This window comes from Lissotriton vulgaris, chromosome 5 (assembly GCF_964263255.1).
Source record: "Lissotriton vulgaris chromosome 5, aLisVul1.2, whole genome shotgun sequence".
Lineage (NCBI taxonomy): Eukaryota > Metazoa > Chordata > Amphibia > Caudata > Salamandridae > Lissotriton > Lissotriton vulgaris.
This window is the reverse complement of record NC_141693.1, coordinates 1,064,193,670-1,064,218,638: the sequence shown is the minus strand read 5'-3', so window position 1 is coordinate 1,064,218,638 and position 24,969 is coordinate 1,064,193,670. Positions and strand designations below refer to the sequence as shown.

The window sequence follows — 24,969 nt, the reverse complement described above, 5'->3', positions numbered from 1 at the left end:
AAAACGACCTAAGTGGTAAATTTGTGAATGCATTTGTAGCAGTACAGTATTTTCGTTACCACTGCCAGCAGCATTTGTACCAAATACATTCTTTAAAAAAGGCAAACTTGTATCTTAGATAATGGAATTCAAACTTTGACTTGTAGGAATACCATGTCCTGCAAGATCCTTAGAGTGCTCATTTCATTGGCTGGGTGAGCCATATGGCTCTTACTCCTCGAGCTACAACCAATAGAACGTGTAGTCATTGACGCAATAAAGCTGTCAACGAGCAATCATTAAACCTAAAAAGTACTGAGACAATATAGCACTGCTTGTTGGGCGCTTTAATATAACTAAAGCCTATTTAAGCCACTAGTTGCAGTCTCGAAGTGCAGGTAAAGTGACATCACTGTAACATTATTGGGGACCATAGTGCCAACGTTTATGGGACCCATAATCCTAACATTCACCATAATTGTAACTCTGCCTGTATATCCCTAACCTAAAACCTATCCTTTACTGTTAACACAAGAATACCTCCACTCGTGGTAAGTCAAGTTTGTTTCACTGCAGAACTGGGGAAAGAAGGAGACTTCTCACATTACGCAGCCACAGATCACTGTCCTGCGCCACCTATGTTGGTAATCCACCCCGCCAGGTGGAACACATCGCACTGATCATTAAATGTACTCTGCATGTCGTGCAAACTAAGTCGCCAAGTGTGTTGCTCAAAAGGTCCCGAACAAGCCTTGGAGAGTAACAAAAAGCGGAATGCATTGCATTCTGCTTGAAGAGGTGACAGTGAAAGAGTTGGAGCAGAATCACTAGAATTCCATACGTTTCGCCTTCAGGTGGAACGCTCCACCTACGATTGCTGGAAGCCATATTGCAATATGTGATGTGACAGAAAAGAATGCGGATTGGCTGACACACTTTCAAAACGAGCCTTCAGTGTCCTTCTTCAGGGTATTTACCTTTAGAAGAATCTTTGACTTCATTGTGGTTATTGAGAGGATAGGCGTCTCCTGGAGGGGAAGGATTTATATTTCTAAACATAATTTGGACAACCTGCTTTTTATGAACTTGCTTTTCACGAAGGCGTAGATCTAGGTGGTTGGCATAGTCAAGTTTCAAGTTGTTGACTGCAGTGCCCAGCCCTCGAGCCATGAAGAAAGGAATCTCCCCAGCTGTTTCATCTACAAAAAATGCTTATTTACGATTTATTTGAGCAGGTCGCAACCAGCCAATGGGGTCCCTTGATAGAGCGTCTCCTTCTTCATAGGTGGGGAATGTTTTGCAATGGCCAGCCTTGCGGCACATTCCCTTCCCAAGGAAAAACGCACATAGCATAGACATGACACAGCAATGATACGCCAACCCATTTCCGCTAACGTAAATCTTTATTTCCGTGGGTGCGCCCTTGGTAACACATTAAACAACATATAACCCTCCCTTCACTCAAAGGCAGCATGTGTGTCACTGTTATAGCACTAGAGAACATGCAATGCGTTGACAAACAGATAGGGGTACATAGGCACTTCAATGCCCGCAGTCAGCGACTCTGCCCGTGATATGCGCTCCATACGGTTTCAAAAAGTGAAAAATGAAGTGCCGATACTCCACTTCCAGCAAGGGGAACATTGATTGGTGTAGTTGTTTCAACTGAGAAGTACAGTACTTCAGTATTGAAAGTATAGCAGTCCTCTTAAGAGGGTTGTCCTGTGCCTTTAGGAGTATAGACTTTTATGCCACGAACCACTGTACTTTCCCTTTGAATGTAAAGCAGACCTGCCCTCGTTGCATAGCAGGCCTGTTCTTACTCTACCATCGAATGTATAGAGGTTCGAGCAGCGTAATTGCACCCTTATACGTCACAATTATGCAATATTTGTGCACTTAGCACTACATACTTGTGTTTCCTAATGTTATAATGTTATTAATGTGTTGCACTTGAGCACAGTACTGAAGGGCATTCACTGTAGAACTAGAAAATCATATACATTGTGGGGCTTATTTATGGAATAGTGGCGCTGCACTCCGTCACTTGGAAAGGGCAGGAATGCACCGTATTTTGAGGAATACAACACATTCCTGCCTCTTCCCCCTATTTTGGCGCCCTTCTGGTAGCGTAGCGCTAATGCAGGCACCTTTGCACCATGGTGCGAGAGTGCCTCCATTGCATGCATGAAACCTGAGAGGCATATTCATCTTTCAATGTGTGCTGCAGAATGCAGCACGTGTAAGAAGAAGAAAAAACGAGGAGAAATAAAGACATTTCTTCTCATGACACCTCACCTGGGGAGGCGTAAGATTTTGGCACATTCCCGGGTTTACAAGTCCTTGTAAATTTGGGAACTCATCAAACGCCATGGGAGTTGCGTGGGAACACCCACAACACCCATGGAATACCGCCGTTGTGCAGAGTAAGACAACGCCTTACTCCAGATTCTTGAAGCCATTCAAAGCCATGCAAAGTGGCTCGCGTGGCTTCATAAATCTGACTCAGAGCCTTGCGCCACGCATGTACCACTTGGCGTGGAGCAAACGGGCCACAAGCCTCTCATAAGTATGCCCCTGTGTGCCTTAACCTTATAAAACGATATATACTTCTTAGACACTTGATGAAACCATCCTCAGGCTATTAAAATGTATTTACTTTGGAAAAGAGATTGATTTATGTAAACGTGTGCACTGATGTTTTCGCACTGGTATTCATAATGTAGTTCTTCATCCTACTTTTATTCATGCATTAAAAGTTACTTTACATTTGAAAGTGCAACGTCAACCGAATGCTGAATGTATGTATTTACATGTGTCATTCATTTGTAGTTGTATGTGCACACGCATATTAAATGTGAACCATTGAGTTAACACGTTAAGTTAGCATAACTAAGCCTGTATTTCTTTCTACGTAAAATACTGTTTTTGCACTTCTGCTTGAGTGGCGTTTCGCTTGCAGGCACATTCACATGGTTTATTAGCTTGAGAATTGAAATAACACTGTATTAGTGATGGAAAGCCTGAGAAGACCTGGACAAAGGACATGGAGAGCCAGAGATTTAACTGACAGACTTTATTCAGTAATGTTGCGATGAGTTACAGGTTACCGAGGACGATGTTGTGCCCACAATGGGCATGAGAGAATGTGCTAATGTTGCAGCTCACACCGTGAGAATGGAAGGGACAGTGGAGCCCCTGATGGTGGGATCAATGGGTGTTACCAGGTGATTCTTGTGGTATTAACTAGTAGTCTCACAGGTTGATGTTTCCCACTTTTCCTTGGACTTTGAGAGGTACGGACCTCTATGCTTACTCCTTTAATTCTTTGCTGAGTGTGGCTTCGGCTAACACGTGTTTCCCTGTCTCTAGATGACTTTTGACTCGGCTTCTGAAATGCTGACACCTTCCACACAACCTTCCTGCATATTTCCCAGCTTTTTGAGATGCGTTTAGCCTTAACCATCCTCGCTAGTTTTAGACTCCAAATTAGGTGCTTCAGACTTTACTCAGGGTTAGGAGAGAAGATGGAGGTCTCTTCTCTGAGCATCAGATTGTGCTGTTAATTTTTTGTATTGCTGTGAATGAACTTCTTGTTTGGCTTGTACTGATGAGCCTAACTTCTTCAGGGGGTTTGGCTAGTCAGTTGTTGTTCTGGATCTTTACAGCATGGTATTGAGATTGGTTTATATTAACCTGACTGTTAACTTGTAATAAAACATATTGACTGTATTTATTGATTGCAGGTCCTTATTTTGTAGCCAAATAGGTCACACTGTTGATTAAATGTGTATGGCCAAGTGCTGACTCCCATCAGTTCTTATTCGCGTAGAAAGACCCATCAGATAACCAATGGTAAGGGGGCTGGCCCGGCGCTGGTTCAATGTCTTGTTGCCAAGTGCTAGCTCTGTTGGTGTACACCTGCAGCAGCTCTGCTGAGAAGTGGTGGTACTGTCATATGAAAAGGGTAGCCAGCCCTGAAGCAAAGTGCAGGCACTGTCCCATCAGAATAAAGGTATCCTCCTGCCAAGTATCAGTACTGCCACACTAGAAGAAAAACACAGCCTCTGCCAAGTGTCAGCCCTGTCCTATTGCAGGTGGGCAACTCTCCTACAAAGTGCAAGCACTGGCCCATCAGACAAAAAGCACACCTGCTGTTAAGTGCCAGTACTGCATACTAGAAGGAAAACACTTCATTTGCCAACGTGCCAGCTTGTCCTGTTTCAGGTGGGCATCCCTGCTGCAAAGTGCAAGCACTGTCCCATCAGATGTAATGCACACCTGCTGTTAAGTGACAGTACTGCATACTAGAAGGAAAACACTCCATCTGACAAGAGCCAGTCCTGTCCTGTTACAGGTGGGCAACCCTGTTGCAAAGTGCAGGCACTGTCCCCTCAGAAGTAATGCACACCTGCTGTTAAGTGTCAGTACTGCATACTAGAAGGAAAGCACTCCATCTGACAAGAGCCAGTCCTGTCCTGTTACAGGAGAGCAACCCTGCTGCAAAGTGCAAGCACTGTCACCTCAGAAGTAATGCACACCTGCTGTTAAGTGTCAGTACTGTATACTAGAAGGAAAACACTCCATCTGACAAGAGCCAGTCCTGTCCTGTTACAGATGGGCAACCCTCCTGCAAAGTGCAAGCACTGTCACCTCTGAAGTAATGCACACCTGCTGATAAGTGTCAGTTCTGCATACAAGAAGGAAAACACGCCATCTGTCAAGAGCCAGTCTTGTCGTGTTACAGGAGAGCAACCCTGCTGCAAAGTGCAGGCACTGTCCAATCAGAAGTAATGCACACTTGCTGTTAAGTGCCAGTACTGCATACTAGAAGGAAAACACTCCATCTGACAAGAGCCAGTCCTGTCCTGTTACAGGAGAGCAACCCTGCTGCAAAGTGCAAGCACTGTCACCTCAGAAGTAATGCACACCTGCTGTTAAGTGTCAGTACTGTATACTAGAAGGAAAACACTCCATCTGACAAGAGCCAGTCCTGTCCTGTTACAGGAGAGCAACCCTGCTGCAGGGTGCAGGCACTGTCCCATCAGAAGTAATGCACACCTTCTGTTAAGTGCCAGTCCTGCTCTGTTACAGGTGGGCATCCCTGCTGTAAAGTGCAAGCACTGTCCCCTCAGAAGTAATGCACACCTGCTGTTAAGTGTCAGTACTGTATACTAGAAGGAAAGCACTCCATCTGACAAGAGCCAGTCCTGTCCTGTTACAGGAGAGCAACCCTGCTGCAAAGTGCAAGCACTGTCACCTCAGAAGTAATGCACACCTTCTGTTAAGTGCCAGTCCTGTTCTGTTACAGGTGGGCATCCCTGCTGTAAAGTGCAAGCACTGTCTCCTCAGAAGAAAAGGCATCCTTCCTGCGGAGTGCCAGTACTCCGCATTGAGACAGTGAAAGGGACGGCGGTACCCGCCTGCCCATTCAACATGGCTCCAATCAATAAATGGTTAATCTTTTCCGGGCAGGCAGGTGAAGACTTCTGCCTTCGCCAAAGTTTGAGTCCCGGAGGCAGATTTTTTCCCCTCGCCGAGTGTCAGTTAATTGCAGTGAGTGAACGGGAGGGGCAGGGCGGCAGCTACGCCACACCTTTGTCAGGACTTGTCTGCAGCAAAGAAAGTGGAATAGGACGGGAGAAGCCAAGATTAAACGCATGAGCAAGTGAACATTCTTGAAGGATAACTCAGCTGCAACACACCTCTGGGGGAACGTGACCAAAAGTGTAGGAGGGCATTTTCTCTTATAAGAAGGACACACTTTGGGCGCAGAAGATTTTGGCCAGCTCCGCGTCCAGTCCGCTACTTCAACACCCAAGGTAAGTGCCTCGGAGCGGTGGGTGGGTGTCCTGCCAGCCTCCCCGGGCAAAGACTTCCTGCAGCCCCGGCGGGCGCGCGCCTTGGACGTGACCTGCGCAGGGCGGCAATTAGCCCTCTTTAGGGGACTTTATGGAATTTGAGGATTCGTTTAGCATCACAGCCGCTAGCAAAGGTGACCTTTGGCGAGGAGGGCGAGTGAAGGCGCTGGAACTGTGTAAAGCATGGAAGAGGCGCTACTAAAAAAAGTTACGCGTGGATACTAATAACTGAGAGGGTGAATACATGTACTGCATGGGGTCTCTGTTCTGCACGCGTCGTCCCACTAGGGTCCGCTTTAATTCGGCCTAAATCGATAACAAAATTAGTTCCAATCAATTGGATTGTAGGAACACCTGCTATTTACAGCACGAGATAGCCTGGAGGTTATGGCATCTGGTGTATTAACACAGATACTAATTCGCCACCACTCATTACCTTGCGGTTTTCAAAGCCCCCTAAGTGTGTTTAATATTCATTCTCCCCAGTTTCGATGAAATATTCATTTTTGCAACGTTTGAATACACCACCGCAGCAGCCCCGGGCGCTGCTCGGCGGAGGGAGGGCGCTGCAACTGATTCATTGCACAGAGTCATGAATCTCTGATGGCCATCAATGGCGGCAGAGAGCGGGGCGCTGCCGTGGGGCGCCCCATCTTAGTGATGTGCACTTGTGTGCAGGCGCACTTAACGTCGCAGCACAAGCCTGCCTAGTGGTCAATGCACTCATTCTGGAACCAGGACATCCGAGGTCTAATGTTGACTGTTCTTACCTGTCAACACTGTGTGATCTTGGGAAAAAACCCCTAGCTCACTGAACCCCAGACCCCCATTCTCAACTATTGAAAAGCGCGTTAAGTCTCGGACTTTATACGTCCAATTAGAAAGGTTGTCTAACAAACACGTGTTCGCTGGGTTAGCATAGTGGGAATTGCATAACGTTAAACTCCTGCGCGAAGCATCTTTCTCGGAGCTGAGGTATCTGTTTATGGTATGCACCGCGCCAGGAGTGTCCCCCCAGTGAGGCCAGATGTCTCTTGCTGCCATAATCCCTGCAAACTAAGGGGTGTACTTTTTGGTGACGTGTGAAAGACCAGGGTGCCATTTTTCTGGGGACTGCGCGCTCTGTGAACTATCCTATATGATAGCAAATGGCATAAAATGTTTACTTGGGACAGCCTTGTCTAAAAAGTCAGTTCATCTCCCCTTCATTCGTCCGAGGCTGATATATTCGGTTCCGTTGAATTAGACAGTAGTAATACATGTTATACATAGAGCTATGAAAGACAATAGCAAGCGCTGTTATAAGAAACGATTAATCGATAACGATCTTTTGAACCCCCGCACACTGGCATCGTGTATGCACCCAGCTCATCTGAATCCTGTCTCCTGGGAATAAAATGCGCCAAAGCGCTGTGTGTGCCAGCCCAGGCTGCTTATGTACAGGAGCCAAGGGGGGAATTGTTGACTTGGAATGAAAGGACGGGTAGCGCCTTGAATCCTAGTTTGAGGGGCGCAGTGGCGGGGGTCGAGATCCCCAGGGGACAGCTCGTTTTCCAAGATGCCCTAACCGTTTCTTGAGTGCATTCAACGTGGGTGCTCTCTCAGCCTCCTATGTATTTCAGCTCACTGAGACATCCTGGCCTCTGAGCCATTCTGTTTAAACTATGATAAATACATGCACTTCACTGTGCTGTACAGCACACTGAAGTATCTTGCATAACGCACTGCGGTCACAGCTGTTAGAAGGGAGAAAGTGAGAAAGCCTGAGGTGTGGGAAGGTTTAGCTAGAAGCAGATCTCTTCTCTTTCTTGTTCAGAATTTCTTTCGATTTTTAAGCACACACCTGTGTTACAACTGCCTGTATAAAGATTTGTGTGGCCTTTTTTGTTTATTTGCATTGCAGTATATGCATTGTACATCTGGGGAAGCTGCATTAATACGCCCAAATATTTTAAATAAAAGTAAAGTATCTCAGTGTGTTACTATAATGCTGCAGGGATCTAAGTATAGTCTGAAGGCCACTGGTTCAAGTACGCCTGGCGCGGTTTAGCATTTCATCTTTCCAAACATGATAAAATGAGTACGCTGAGTTGGGTAATAGTGATCTCTGTTACATGAAGCTCTTTAGGGCTCAGATGATAACGTCTTAGGGACCTGCCTGTTGTAAATATTATATCTATTCACTATAATGTAAGGTAGTCCTCCAAAGAGCCTGAATATGTTTTCCAAATGATGATAGATTTACAGAAAATGTGAGATTGGTAATCTAGAAGTGTGCCCAGGCCCCGCCAGGGGTGGAAGCCTACCTCGCCCACACACAGAATGTATGGCCACACTGCAACAGAAATTAAAACATGATATGAGAGATGAATTATAAATAAATGGTGCAATGGTCAAGGCTCTGGAATGGTGTTATTAATGATGTTACGGTGATGTGAGTTCTCTAACGCTTGCATCCTGCGTCAGCTTCTGCTTGGCTCCATAGATGGGGCGTACTTGAGTGGCTAGAACACTATTTCACGGTTGTGTACCCTGAATATCGAGCCGTGCAAATGTCGAGGACAAATCATCGAAAGGTTAGCATAGATTTTCTACACCTAACTCCACATATATGTACCATGGTGATATACACATCTTCAAGGTATGTATAAGTGGAGTTAGGCATGTTAAATCCATAGTTCTCTATATGCACATTATCTTTCTTTACTTTGTCCCTCAATAGTTTGTTGTCAATATTCTTGTTTGGCTATGTTCTTGTGCTCATATCCAGTGGCACAGGCTTGTCATGCTCCTGTTCCGTTCCCTCTTGTCCTCAGCGGAACCAAGCTTCTGTGGCAATTCTGTGTTTGCCGGTTCTTTGGGTACAGAGTGCTTGGTGTTGAATAGAGGAACTATTTCTAGTTTTAGGTTGACAGAAACAGTATTTCCAGAGTCAGGGTGTGGATTAAATGTTTCCAGACAGGTATGGCTGCACCAGCTTCGGTTAAGTGTAAAAAGTTGAGCATGATGGAAGTATTGCATACATAGAATGTGATTTTGTGGTGATGTTGGCAAAGGTTGCAGCCATCTTGTGTGACACTGCCTATGACATGTTTAGCTTGCTTTTCAGGAGAATAGGCCATGTTACAATGCGTGCGTTTTCAACGTATGCCATTACAACGCGGTCATTACAACAACCGCATTGTTACGCAGTATACGATTACAACGCAAGTCACTACAACGACTTACTGTATGGCTGGTGCTGGATTTTGGAATAGTATAATTTACTATTCCAACTCCAGTCTGTGCAACAGTAGGGAAGGTGTTGGATTAAAACATTTCAGAACAATGAGTCCACAGAGGGGGTGGGTCCTTTTATGAACACAGTAGGGAGAAAAGGGAGCCGTGCAACATTGCAATTGGGCTCCAGAGGCCTGCTCTCACCCTTCAATCTTTCAGTGGTAAAGGGCTTCATCCATTTTAACACGTCGAGGTGTAATTAACGGTTATATCTGGATCACAAAACAAGCGCACAGATATGAAAGGACCCTCTGTGTCGCATTGCATGCTGGGATGGATGAACTAAAATGCTATAAGAAGAATGTGATGGTTTAAAACATATTGTTTGAGTGGGAGTATTCAAATCCCCCTGAGCTATAATACCTGTAGAATATGTAGTTGCTATGTCGATTTGTATAGCGCGCTAGTCACCTGAGAGGGTATCCAGGCGCTAACTACTATCACTTGGACTTGGAATCTCAGATAGCTCAGTCCACTTTGTTCATTGGATCTACTAAGTTTTGTAAACCTCTTTACAAGTAAATGCAAACGTGAAAAAAGTTTAATTTAGGTGTTGTTGGAGCGCCTCGAAGAGAAACCAAGATCTTCATGCGCTGGCCGGGAGCCCCGGTGAAGAGGGGTCTGTAACTAGTCTGTACCACTGTAGCAGGTCCGTCCCGGGAATCACAGATGGCAACAAATATTATAGTACATAATCTAGTGAGAGAAGTACGTTTCCTTTCCTTTCTCCGAGCATCGAGTTAACACACGTCTTCGAGTTGTTTTCCAGTGACACATCTTCCCCCAGTGGCCGCCCCATGTGAAATGTACCTGCCACCGCCGTGCAAAATACTGCAGCCTCAAGTCTGGATCTGCGGGCCGGGCTCTTGTTTACTGACGCCGAGGCTCCTTGGCAGCGGTGCCAGGCTCAGGGAGAGGCTAATCTTACACCTAAGCCCGAGCCACAGTGCTGGCATGATGGGAAGCTGGCCCTGGGCCTGGCTGGATAAACCCTGCCCGGAGGGCGATGCGTCACAGGCGGGCGGGGCTTTGGAATGGGCTCTGCTCAGAGGCCTGCCAGTCAAGGCCTCTTCAGCACAGAAGGAGGATGTCTGGGGCAGCATATGCACTCCTTACTGCCAGTGTGCCCAGAGGATGCCCTGCGTATGGCTGCCGCCAACACTACAGGGGCAAAGGTGTGTGCGGAATGACATTTCCTTTGCCGGTGTTAATAACTGTGCCACTTTATAAAGTTGCAAAGTTTGTCATTTTCACACAGCAGCTTTGTTCACTGGCAACATTTTCTGGAGAAATTACTTTTTGCCAGACAAAAATCCAGCAAAAATTTTTGTTGCCAGAACATTCTCCTGTGAAAATACATTTTGAGATTTTTCACCTGTATAAGCAACTTTAATGTATATTTTTCACCCACTGCTTTAAAAAACATCAATGTTGCACCTTGATAGTGGTGGCCTACAGAAACGATAAGGCAGCGATGCAGAGAGGGAAAATGTTCTTTGCAAATGAAGTCTGTTGGTTGTGGGCGAATGTGAGACGAGGCGGAAGGAGGCTGGAGTCCGAGGTGGCATCTGATACTTCAGTGCGGCCAACGACTATATAAAAGAAAGCAGCACAAGCTCCTGCGTCATAGTCCAGTGTCCAGTTTTCCCTTTGCAAGTTCTCCTATGCAGGGAAGATTAATATTACCAGTTAGTAACAAGGCATTATCCCTTCCGCCCGTCTGTCCTCATCCCAGTCATTACTTGTGCGTATACCAAAGTCATAACCGGCCTTCAAAATATAAGAAACAAGAAGAAATTGCTATATCTGAACAACCTTTTACGGTGCAAGTCCAGACCTTAGGAAGACAAAACAGAATTCAAAACCCTTCATCAAAATCACAACCCTCTGGTTTCAATGTATCAATTCTGTAAAGTTTTACAAATGTATCAGAGGTGGCCCACGTAGCCGCTCTACACATTCCATTCAGTAGAACTGCAGGATATTCCGGCCTGAAGGTAACCACCTCTCAGTAGATCTTCCCTGTATTCCCAAACTTGAACTATAGGTCTGTTTACTAGTCTAGGCAATGCTAAAGCATTTTAGAAGTCTTACAACTAACTCGTCGTCTCTACCAAAACCTCCCCATGGTTCTCTGAAGGCTTTAATGGAATCCCATGGAGATCCTACAGTGAAGGCTGCCAAATTCTTATTGAATGTATCCAACAGGAATTGCAGTACAGAAGAGATGCCACAGGACAGAGAAGAAAGTGATAGAAAGTGACACAATTTTTGAAATGCAGAGTGAGAGTGTACTGTGGCAGGACATCTAGCGCCCTGGTGCACCTGAGCCAAATGTTCAGAATCCCCCTATTTTGTATCCCTATCATCTCAATCTCCAAACCGACAGAGAAAGGTTTGATGGAGAAAGTACTCCAGAGTGTGCAGAGGGCAAGGGGAGAGGAGAGGTTCCCAGTGAGGAGCCATCTCCTTCACTAGAGGAAACTAAAAAGTGGCGATCCAGAAAGGGAGCACCGCTATCACTTCTGCTGCCTCCTCCTGAGGTTTAAAAAGCACCTGAAGGACAAGAGGAAAGTAGGAAAAGCAAAGAGGAGCTGAGAGGCCATGGTAGAGAAAGGGCATCCGCTCCCAGAGATCCTGGTGTCGGAAAGCGTGAGAAGTGCTTCGGTAGGTGAGTGTCTTCTGGGAGGCAAACAGGTTTATGGAAGATGTACCGATCATAGGCCTTTTAGTGAGCACCTCAGTGTGGAGAAATATAGATGTTGAGAAGAGAGGAATATTGTGCTTTGGTTATCTGGTGCTGTATTCTCCTTCCTTCTGATGTATATTGCCTTTATAGATAGTAGATGACCTTGTACCAGGTCACTGCCTCTGTCCCATCAGATTGGGAGAACCATATTTAATTCTTCTTGCTCGTTTACATAAAACGCATATCTTTACTCTCTGTCTTGATTAGCACATGTTGGCTGTAAAAGAGTTCCTGAAAATGCAACGCAGCTCTGTAAATAGCTGATATTATTTTCCAGTGTGAGCACTTGAGATCAGTTCCCAGATTGTCCATCTTCCCAAAACCATTCTTGATAGACATTTTGCTCCCTAACCTTGCTTGCTGCCATCTGTCATTATTACCCCCGGAGAGGATTGATGTAACAGGAAGACATATCTGAGGAGTGCGATATTAACCACCATTATAATTGCTGAGAATTTTAAAACGTTACAGAATTTTTAGACCCCAATCTATCTAAGCTGGTTTCCAGCGCTTTAACATGTGAATCAACAAAGGCCTAAGATGAAGCCTGGCCTAGGGTATTAGGAACACGCACAAGGTCATATGTCCCTGTACCTTCAGCTAAAGACGTGCAGGAGCTTCTTTAAGACATACAAGTGTCTCCCTTAACCCCTGTGTTCTACCCTCTAGAAAAAAGCCTCATCTCTCGTGGTGTTGAATAGTGCTCCAATGAAACTAATTTCCTGTTGAGGTGTCAGTTTGTACTTCTTGTAATTTATCAGTAACCTATGATGTTCTAGAAAACTTTTTTATGCTCTCCATCCTTTCTGAGTCTGGCCATTTCCATGGTTCTTTGAAAAACATTATCCTCTTTCCTACTGGATATTCTTGGCCAGGGTTACTGGTTCTTGGCTTGAGGAGGGCTCATGCTCTTCTGTTCATTCGGATTTCTATATCCCAAACCTTTGCTCTTCTTGGGGAAAGAATGGGATCGGTTAAATCTTCTTGAAGGTTATCGTAATGATGGTTTAGAATAAGAAGAAGCAGAACTGACAGAAAGAGAAGGAATGTTCATTTTCCTTAACCCCTTCGCTGCTCATGACGAGCTCAGCTCATCATGAGGCACGGTTGAGCTGTGCTTATGACGAGCTGAGCTCGTCATGAACAACGGGGAAACATCAAAGCTCAGCATAGGAGGGGAAAACTCAAAGCAGCCAAGGTGTTAAAGGACTTATGCAGCATTTCTTCGAGGTTAGCCCTAGACAGTATAGTACCTCCAAAGAGCAACCTTGGTGCCTTAGATTTCTGTGCTGAATCTTTATACCATTCATGTTAAAAATGATTCCTTTTAGCTGCTATAATGACTCCCTCTGTAAGGACAGCAGCCTCACCACTTCAAAAGAAATGTCTGAAAGGAATTCAATGTATTTTTTAATAATTGATTCTAAATGAGAAGAAGCTTCTACTCCCTCTGTGAATGGGTCTGTTAAGTCTGGTATATGCTACATAAATTCCAGTTCGCATGGCGAGGTAGGATCCCGAATAGAATTTATCGAGAGCAGAATCAATCTTTTTATCTGTCGAGTTTTTTCAGAACACTTTCCTCAGCTGCACGAGTACGACCCACCAAGCTTGCCAGCAGGGGTCCACAGCGGCAGAATCTGGCATATTCATGTCCATTTGGTCCAGAGAATATCATTTGGTCATAAACCTCGGAATGGAGATCTTTTCAGGGTCCTTCCATTCTCTGAATACCGCATCAGACACATGTTCATGTTTGGGACGATCCAAGGAAGTCATCTTCTGGATTTGTCTATGAACAAGATCCGCGGAAGAACTAGTAACGTCTTCCACAGGGGAACCGCATTAACTCCTTATTCTCCCCAAAATGTCAGGTAAAAGTTTTTGGGCTGTGTATTTGCCTCCCTGGTCAGAGGGCACATGCTCCAGAGTCTCCGCTTCAGAATTTGACACAGAGGAATCAGATGTAAAATTGCCCATTGCGGTAGATGAGGGAGGAGCCTGCAGTTCTTTTATTGCCTCCATTTGTTTGTTAAATTATAGAGCTTTCAAGGTTTGGATCCGTCATCTCACTCCTGGACTTCTTACAGTGAAGGGGCGAGTGACTAGAAGAAGAAGGGGAAGAGGAATCCACATATTTCCTCCTAGCTGCATGTTTGCCCATTTCCAGAATAAGCAACTCACAGCAACCCCAGGGCCTCTGACAGACAGTGCAACGATTTGTTACCCACAGTTGACTTATGTCAATTTTCCTCATGCACATTCATTATGGATATCTAGAAAACCGGACTGGATTGTGCTTTTTGGTTGCTTGATGAACGACGTAAGCACAAGATGATCCTAAGAGACTGGGGGGCATAATACATTGAACATGCTTTCTACACTAAATGGAGAATATGCACAGAGCAGGAGAAAAAAAAGAGAAACACACAAAGAATGAACTAAAGGAAAGACGATAGTATTGATGAATTAGCAATTAAACTTGATACCATGTCCAATCTGAGGTTTAAAAAAGTCCTTGAAAACGAAGGGTAGAAAAACGTGATGGTCACCTTCTGTGTTTCTATACATTTTAGTAAAATCTCGTAACTGTGTGCAAGTCATACATTGGAATTGTCTATAATAAAGATCACAAGACAAAAGTATATTATAAAGGGAGCGATAATCAAATTAGACCCCATCATCAACACACCCGCTTGCCATGTTTGCCAAAACATTTATTGAACTTCTGCACTCGGCAGTCAAATGTAATTTGGATAAAAATGAAAAGTGGCGTTAAATGGTGACCAAAAGATGAATCGACTGACCAAAAAGTCAGCCGTGATGTTTTGATAATTTGCGTGCTCCAGCTACTGTGAGACACATTGCTGGCACATTGAAATAATTACAGAGTGGTGTTTTCACTTTTTCATTCAGAAATTGAAGTTGTAACTATCTAGGTAAGGCACTTGCAAAAATAACAGAGATGGGTATACGTGAGTCACAACAGGCCACCATTTTCAGGTACACTCCAATACTGTACAGCCGGGCTGGCTTTGTGCACCCTGAAAGAGAGCTTTTCCATCACTGCACTTGTTTCCACTGGATGTTTAACTCACAGCATTAGACACAGGATATATTTTAATGTATATACTGCAGAGCTTTGGGCTTAGCTCAGAACAGGAGTCTTTAAACCTGTCTGTGAGTTTCCTGTGAGTGTTTGACAGTACTACACCTACCAGGTGTACAGCCATCTTCCATATCTACTCTCCGATGCTACGGTGTCAGGTCAATGTCTTCACGTTGGGTTTACCCATTTTAAGATTTTATGTGGAAAACATAGATTGAAACAACACAGACTGTGAAAAGGCAGATTCAGAAATACACACTCTTTAGATATCGACAAACCCTTCCAAAATTGCGATCTGATTTACATTTCTAAACCTAAACAATCTCAGTTGCTATCTACTGTACATTAATAATACACTTCAAGTCAAGTGCTTAGTATTAGATCCACAAGCATGTCAACGTGTTTCCGGGCACATATTTATGTTTCTAGCTATGTCTTTGCAGTGTGTTACTTGAGTCTGTTTTCACGTCATCGTTCATAATCCAATATTGGTTGTGCTCTTCGTTCCTAACTGTGTCCCTTTAAACTAAGGATATCCATAATACTGCCAGGGATGCTGAGTCCTAACCAGATTTTGTGGATAACAACATAAAATAAACCGGATTTAGATTCTGTGAATCTAAATGGACCTCTGTTCCATGCTCTGTGGTAATATCCTGGATCCGGGCCTCTCAAGCCTATGTTGGGCACACAAGCTTTAAACATTTTTATGACGATTGGCGAATAATTCAAATTATCGGGGCTCTAGGCTGCATGCAGGCCCTGTATTTTAATTGCCACCACATTCATCCATCTGTTCATCCAACCTTACTCTCTCATTAACATGGTTAGAAAAGTCATTGACGGGGTCTTTGGGGATTTCATTCTCTCTGGCTGCTGTAGCGGAGGCATCAACACAGCTGATTATCGATTACCAGGACTAATATTACATTTTAAATGTTCTTTTAATATAACATTAACCCATGGTCAAGCTGTGTTGACGACAAGATGAAGTGTGCCAGTGTCTACAAAAAGCCGAGATGTACATTAAAGAGGAAGGTTGCAGGTTTCAACCCTTGTCTCTGCTGACTCAAAGATTCATCCTTCAGAGGCGTATCATTGTGGTTAGTAATAGTAACATGGGCTATTGACAGCACTAGGGACTGGCAAAACTGTGCTACAAGATTCATAGTCAAAGTCACTTCCGACGGTAGGGACCTAACTCGGGTTGAGAGAGGAGGCGTTCTCTTGTCCTCTCTCAATTCTGGATCTGTACCAGTGTGTGAAGAATTATAGGGAAAATATGTTGAGGGCCAATGAGATTTACCCCAAAGGGCCATTCACTTTCCCAAAATGTAACTGTAGAGCCACTCCAAATACCGCACCATTCTCATGACCAGGGGGATTGCTAATAATAGTGCAGCTGGTGCAGGAGCACTGGGACCCAGGGTTCTGAGGGCCCCACAGCACCCAATTAGAGCTCCCTTTTACTACCAACAATGGGGGACATTTTCCTTGCTTGCATTGGGACCCATGGCACCCTTGTTACGCCAGGGTTCATGCATTTTAGTTCTGTCCCAGTGTCTGCCATGTTCTGGAAAAGACGCCTGATGGATGCCAGCAGCCTGAAGCGACAGGTAAGGTAAGTGCGACGGACCCAAAACATTTGGCTTGTGCGCTTCGACTCCAGTCGAGACTCTCAGAGCCCTCCAGCTGAACAATCGTCTCAGTCACACTTATGCGCGGCTGCAGAAGTGAATCGCACCAACAGAACATTGCGTGCTGACGGGCTAAGTTACAAAGAATTTCCTGGGAAATATCCAACTAATGAGGAGAAATTGCTCTTTTAAGGCAATATTATCAATCCAGACCGATCACAAATGCTACGTTGTAGTACGGTTGACCCGCGTGCCCTCTACGGCAGATGCGCTTGTGTGAAATGTGATGACTGTAACATTTAATAACAAGCTATACCTGGACGTTTCCGTGCCTCGAGCATTAGTAAGTTGGAAGGATGTCTGATATAGCATTGGCCTCAGACATTAGTAAGTTGGAAGGGTGTCTGATATGGCATTGGCAAAACCAACAGATCTTGCCTTTGGAAGGTGAGCCCCGACCTCTTGGCTTTGCCAGTGCTAGTTTGCATTGCGGCTTCCAGAAAGAGGGCTCCTTTACGAATTGCCTCTGGGGTATGAGAATACCGCTATGGACAATTATATGTGTTCTGATGTCTTCAGGCCTGGAATTAGCAGGCCCTCAAACTCCAGACCCGATATTTAGATGTCCAGAGCCCCCGCATCCAGAGATTTCTGCAGAGCCGTGGGGGCTGCAGACGGCTGCTGAGCCTGACCCTCCCGCCTGCACTTCTGCATGGGGCAAGAAAAAGGAGCTCTCCCTGTCTGAAGAAGAAATAACCCTTCCCTCCCACCACCTCTTGCCCCCTTTCACCTACACCGAGGAAAAGGCCCTGTAACTTTTACCACCTACCCTAAGCAGGTCCTAAATAGTTGTTGATTTGGGCATGGTATTTCCTCTGGAATGGGGACACATGGAAATGAACTCAGTATTACCACATCTGCATGTCATTTCTCATTCAGAGGAAAACAACTTGAGCACTCTGTTATCTTGTGGGGAGATAACACCAGGTGTTGTTAATTCCAGTTCCGGTCTGTCCCCACAGATATAACAGGGAACCCCAAATGTATTCCACTATTCTTCTCTTACCTCGCTGCCAAAACCTGGAAATTTCTACTTCTACATCTCAGGCAATCACCCTCACTGCCTCAATTCAGGAAGGAGCTCAAGAGTTGGCTCTTCGACTGAACTGCAGAACCCCCGCCCCCACGCCTGAGACCCTAATGGGTGATTAACCACGCTGTATAAGAACCCTAATTGATTGATTGATCCCACTATCTAGTAATCAATGTGACCAATATACCTCGAAATTAACAGCCCCAGTTTATGAACAAAAAATGGTTTTATCCTTGCTGAAATAAGACTTATTTGAAATCCTGCATTTTAATCAGTGCTGGAATGGCTGAGGAGGCTGACGGATCCTGACTCCTGCGGGTATGTTAGATCGGGAACCGTTTCCTGGTCGGTCCCGGAAGTTCTTCCAGTCTGTGTCCCGCCTGTCAGTCCCGCTGGTCCTGGAGGAATCCTCCAATGCTCTCACACTTCTTGCTCCCACCCGCCGGCCAGGAGCTGATTGGGCTTCCTTTTCGGTACCCTTGCACCATTGTTTGAACAACTCATTTCTTTTATTCCTGGGCTTGGCCACTCCTTCCCCACCTGGGCTGCAGGGTTCACAGACAGTTCCTCAGTATGTGGTCCCTGGGCTTGGCGCAGGTGACACGAAACACCTCTTCTCCAAGTAGAGGAGTTGATAACACCTACAATGAGACCTCTTAAATTAAGCTGCCAAGCGATAATCTAATATTATAATGTTTTTTGTTTTGTTTTTTAAACTTTTCTTTGTTTGCATCTTTATTGACTTGAATGTGTGTCCTGTGGGAAAGTATGTTGTGTGCGGGTATTCAAATTGGTATCATAAATTGTAACCATTTGTGCAGCACACAATAAAGTGCTTGTCACAAGGTAGTCAAGGTTATAAATAAAAATTTCAGGTAAGGTGTTGTAATTTAGTGTTGCATGTATATAGCGCTTCTGATTGCCCGACAAGGCACTAAACCAACCAACATATTACTAAATAGTATTTAGTGTCTGGGTTTTTACTACTGTAGATTAGGAAATTGACCCCAAAGCACCTTACATATCAATGTTTCTAATTGATTTAGACTCAGCCTAACACAATCTAACATTTGGGGCTAGATTTATCAGCACTTTGCACCTGGTTGGTGTCACAAAAGGGATGCAAACTCACACAAAGTATGGATTTCTGGAGTCACTGTCTTGCTCTGGAAAGTAACCTCAAGGTAACACAATGTAAACTTTGCACTACCTAGTGTTACTTTGTGTCAATAGGTGTTCCAGGGGTGGTACATGGGGGTTCCCATGCAACCATCCATTGATGCAAATCCCGATCTACTAATATCGGTAAAAAAGGGATTTGCACCAAAAATGTACGCATCCTCAAGGCAGATGTAACATTAGACAAACATTTTCGTTTTCTCAGATCTTTTCCAACTTTGCATGTGCGCTGTACCGAGCAGCACATGAAGTTATATGAGTGTTGAACTATGCCAACGCAGAGTATTTTGTAATGGAAAGATCCCCTTCCAGGGCAGAGCCAGTGTCTGATATCAAGCGCACACCTTGGGATTATGGTTGGGGGTAGAAAGGAGTCTTAGGGGACGTTTCAGTGGTCTGCTCTGTGCTCTGGGCTGTGGCCATGCAGGATGAAGGAGAGGCAGTGGAGGACACTTCACGGACCCACCAGTGAAGGACTACCCAGTGGGTGAACGGGGTGCTGTCTCGCTGCTGCAGGCGTCTCATGAGGTGAGCAGTGTCTAACCCCCAGATGCATCAAGAACCCATTTTGCTATTCATTAATAGCGAAAAATAACGATTCACTATTAAGGGATAGCAAAATGCAATGTATGAAGAAATCACAAAAAAAATAGCGATTTCTTAAAATTACTTAATTGCGACTCGCAAATTGCGAGTCGCAATTAAGGAATACCTCCCCATTCATTCCTATGGGTCTTAGGCCCATAGGAATGAATGGGAAGACATTCTCAATTTGCGAATCGCATTTAGCGAATCACAAATTGAGAATGCGATTTCAAGGGTGCAGAGGTGTCCAAAGGACACCCTGTTGCACCCCTGAAATTGATCTGTGCACATATGTTGCGCACACACATGCCCTTAGGGCATGTGTGTGCGCAACATGAAACTTTGAAAAATGCACTTTAGTGCATTTTTCAAAGTTTTTACAAATTACCATGAAGTTCAACTTCATGGTAATTTGCGAGCCCTATTAGCGAAGTCGCTATTTTTTAAACTTTAATGCATTGCATTTAAGGAATCTCAATTTGAGATTCCTTAAATGCAAGTAATTGCAATTTTGAGATTTCTTAATTTGCGATTTTTGCATTTGGGATGATGCATCCCAAATGCAAAAATACCGGTCGCAAAGGGGTAGATTCTGAGAATCTGCCCCTTTGCGAGCGGATTTTACCTTGATGCATCTATGCCTAAATCTGTGACAGAGCACTCTGAAAGTGATCTTCTGAGAAGGTCAGTTTGAAAGGAACGCGGTTGTTTAAGAAGGTGAACACAAGTTGTTTGCATCCAGACTCCCTAACCAGGAAGAGGGCTTTGCTTGTCATTACAAATGAGTTGAACTCATGTGGGATCCAGGCAATCATCCAGTTCCCTGTGAGGATAAAGGTGGATTACCTGAATTAAAGTTTTGCCTTCATCCAAGAACAGCCAGCTATATTATTCCCATATGGTGAATGACGTGAAAGCTGTAAGTCACAGTGACCATAGTTGTCTGTCATTCTGTACTCTGTCTAATTTCCAAATTGTTCGAGGGTGGTTGTTTCCTGCTCTTCATGGGGCTTGAAGGGTGTTGACCAGTTAAAAGTTGAGAGATTTACCATAAATTAGAGCCAGGTTGTGTGCCAGAATATCAACAATATTAATATGGCAATTCCATTACTAGATACCTTGAAGCTACCATTGTATGTATATAATCATGTTACATAGGCATGGAGATAAGAATAGTAAATCAATATTTGCCCATCTATAAGTTACCTGCACAATACAATCGTAGTATTTTTGGCTGTATAATATTAAAAACTCCACAGTCTTGTAGTACACACTTCCCTTGTGAGACTTTGTTAGTTTGAGCAAACTGTTACTGGAACAGCACAGTGTGTCTTGGTCTGAATTTGTTTCTCTTTCTGTGATGTTCATTCAGACATTTCACAATGTGTGTTTTGTTGAGAAAAAAAAGATTCCAACTTTAAAACTTTATCTAAAAAATGCATCTGACAGGAGTGGGTGAAGGTCTCCCATGTCAATGGCACGGATGTATGACATTATAACGCATGCTTTTACAACTCATGCTGTTACAACTCAGGTTTTACTACGCATACCTTTACAACGCATTACACTTTGGGGTGCTGGATAGTGAATAGTTTAATTTACCATTCCAACTCCAGTCCCCGTGGACACTAGGGAAGGTGTTGGATAGTAAATTAAACTTATTCCCTATCCTAGAGCGCCCCCCAGTATAATGCGTTGTAAAGGTATTCGTAGTAAAACCTGCGTTGTAATAGCTTTGCGTCGTAAAAGTTTCGTTGTAATGGATGTTTCCCCAATGGCACTGACGGTAACTACTGAGTATAAGATGCTGAGCAGGCCACCGTCACCATTAGCAAGTGTGGAGAGTGCACTCTCAGCGGCATAGAAGGTCCCTCTCTTGCTGCAGTCACACCACACACCTTTCACTTTTTTGTGAGCACTTGAACTATACTTCTAAAAGCTTTTTTGATATCATAATAATACATGCTTTATTATGTCAATTTCCATCTTGTGTCCCATACAATTTTAAACTACCTACTATTGCTCCAATTCTGACGTTTATTGACAAGTATGTCCTATGCCATAGGCAAATAGATTAACACTCTCTCCAATTATGGTTGTTATGCTAAAAGGACCAATTGGCCACCTATGAACCACTGTTTTTCCTAACATTATCGACTACCCCAGGTTCAAGTATTGGGGCACCCTTGTCTTCTAATACAGACTATAGATTGAGAAGACGCCAGGAGATCAGGGGAGGCGATGCCTACACAGTGCTCACTGAACTCTCCAAGCCCAGGGGGTCTGCTACATGTTGAGACTGTGAAAACCAAGAAAGAAACGTTTAGAGGAGGGCTTCTTCTAGTTTTTTGATCAGAGGAGAAGTGGCCCTGTGGGAAGGTTAATAAAGACCGAGGCCAAAGATTGCCGAAAGACTCAGTAGTTGTTATAATGAACTGGGGAGGGATCGAGGTATCAGAATACGAGGTAGGTTTCAGATCACAGAGAATGTTGTTTAATTCAGAAAATGAGATGGAGAAAAGAATGATCATTTGGGTAAAGGAAAGGGAAGAGAGACGGTAGAGAAGTGAGTTGTGGAAAGAGAAGTGATCTTATTCTGCATTGTGATCATCTTACTAGTGAAAGGAGTTGACATTTGTTCCTTTGCTGGAAGATTGCAGTGTGAATGGTGGGATGCCAGGGATTATGTATTAGCTCAAAACTTGGAAACATTCCTACAGACAGCTTAAAAGTATGGTACTGTACAATATGGGAAGGCACCTACAGGATGGTGCCAAGTAAGACCAAGAAGGAATTTATTGTCTGACACTAAATTGACAAAGCGCCCCGAGATCTGTGTTTCACCACTGGCTGTGCGACAAATGTAGCAGCGTCACCCTGTTGGTCTTATGCAGCGACACAAGCACTATGGATACTATTGTGGTTTACTTGCATTAAGCCACCATTTGCTGGGATAATGTATGGGAGAGGACTAAAGAATATGTGTGTTTGGGGGTGATTGAAGTGAGAGTGCTGGGTGCTAGTTGCATGGTGCCCTTTTCTACGAGTATGTGCAGTTATTAATACTGTCTACACTCCCCTTTGTCATTTGGCTTATGCCATTAATTAATAGCTGTTAACTCCTGCTTTAGAGGGCAATAACACTCCTAACATGTCTGCTTCAATTGATATTGTCTGTGATGTCTCGTCACAGCCTAGTCTTTGACCTGTAGACGTTGTATTTGTTACCTGAGCTGTAGTAGAAAGGTTGCCAGGAACTTTGTTTCATGAGCACTTTGGCCAAACTGCCTCTTGCCACCAACTTGGAGGGATTAGTTAAAAGAAATAGGAAAAAAAGTGGTTCAATCATTTTTCAGTCCCTTCCTGAATGTAATGGACTGTACTCCATATGGAATAAAAGAAAAGGAAATTCCTGGGACGGGTTCCAGCATTTACATTGGTTGCCTGGAGGTGCTAGGCCAACCCATAGGGGATACTGAGTCCAAGAATCCATGAAACCAGTGAAGACATCAGGCAGGTCTGTGCCAGGGAAATTTAAGCTTGTAGCGCAGGCGATGGAGATGCAACAGCGCTGCGTGAAGCCAGGGGAAAGATTATAAACGTGGAGTCATGAAGTCAAAGAAGGCTCCATGGTTGTTAGAGAGATGTCTGCTTTACAGCAATGGAATGCCAGCTAGAAAACCTACCATGAGCACACCGATCACTGAACTTCACTTTCATGGGCTGCTTTTTGTCCTACAGGTAAGCAGGAAGCACTCATGTGGTCACACTAGTTTTCTTTCCTACAACCAATCACACCCTTCACTGCACTGCTTCAAAGTCACCAGAGTCAAGCAAGCATAAGGGAATATGAGGATAAGGATAAACCTGAACTGCAGGTCTGTTACTGCCGCCCAGGAAACCCGTTTCACCCTACCCGAGCGAGCCAGGCGGGGGTTCAAAATAATAGCACACCTCAGAGTTACTCAGAGAACCAACTCAAAGTTGCATTTGGGGGTTCATTGAACATCAACCTAGGACTAGGCGTGTGGTGCTGAGTTCTTTGCTGTGGTTTCTAATGATCTTTTGCTTGTGGTATCCGTAGTGTAGCCCTTCTTTTCATGTACTTGTGCACACAGATCCATGGCTTCTGTCAATGCCCTGGCTGTCCAGTGCAGCATGTGACCCTCAACGATGCGTCACACACCCCTGGCCCAAAGACACTATATCCCTGGGATTCCCATTAATGCAGCTGAATCTCTTCGCTCGATGAAACCTTCAGGGAGCCGCCTTGTTTATGCTCTCAGAGTTGCGGCAGAGGTGGTGTTTGCCTTGAAGTGGTGCCAAAGACACCCATGGACCAGCACATATGTACGGAATTACACTACCTACGAACCTATAGAGAATACATCTGATTCATTAATTACACTTAATGCTTCCTGTTTCCCGTTTTTACTGATTTTTACAGATAAATACAGACAGGAAACATTCATTTTCATGTCTGTATTTATTTTCAAATGTGGATAAAAATAGAAATTGGGTTGCTTTTTGAGTAATTTTAAATTCTGTCTGCCATGGCTGTCAAGCCAATAGCGGTGTAGATTGATTGGTAAGAGGATTAAAAAAGAAAGGGATTTTAGTAAAGAGGCTTTAACAGCAGTAGACATACACAAGGTTGATAGTGAAATTTGCATATTCTCATATAAGTGCATTGATTTATCTTCAGCGGGTGTTCACAGCATTGAAACCTGGCAGGCATTCAAGCATGAGTGCATATTTGTTGGTTAAATAAAGGTGGAAATATGCTAATTTCAGCTTCATTTTTTCACAAAGCCAATAATAAATATGGATAAATACAGATCAAATTAGCAAAAAATAAATATGGATAAATACAGATGGAAGTGTCAAAAAATAAATACCATAAAACAGGAGCCCTAATTACATTTAGACCACAGAGGCACCATGCATACTCCATGGCCCTGATGCTGCAGCAGTAAATTATAGGAAAACACCAAAATCTGTATGCTATCCCCATTTTGTGGAAGTCATCGTAACTGGGTGCTATTTAGAGCTCTTGGTAAATATTGATCTCTCTGGTGTCAGAATATCAGGTGTGAAAAATATTAAATCCCTTTTGGAGCTGGCCATAATTGGTGTATGTACACCTTTTTGGACAACACAATCATAGCTGCCAAGGTTCCAGATTAGTTATGCGTGACATTTTCCTAATATCATTGTAATTGGGAGTGACATTCAATAACTATGGGGGACACTTTCTCGCAAGCAAAATCAAGCAATGAAGACAAGGGAAACATATAAATATCAGAAATGACACCCAGTTGAGCACAGAGAAACTCTAAGAAGATCTTAAAACTGCTGCAAGGCACCAGAAATGGAAAGTCACCTCAGTGCCTGCACTGTCAGCAATCAGATACTGCAGGACACAGGAAGGCAAGCGTTTTGCTGGAAAATAACAAAAGCAATATCTCTGAATGGAACCCCGATATGACTTGATCTGA

The 24,969-nt window shown here is 44.1% G+C and overlaps 1 protein-coding gene across 1 annotated transcript in view; it reads left to right on the top strand.

The window, feature by feature from the left end:
* The first annotated feature begins 5,594 nt into the window (after positions 1 to 5,594).
* The window catches only part of COL17A1 (collagen type XVII alpha 1 chain), a 189,336-nt gene continuing 169,961 nt past the window's right edge, over positions 5,595 to 24,969 (top strand). Inside the window, exon 1 of the mRNA XM_086922741.1 lies at positions 5,595 to 5,801. The gene's annotated coding sequence lies outside the window, so the exon portion shown is untranslated. The remainder of the gene's footprint in view (positions 5,802 to 24,969) is intronic.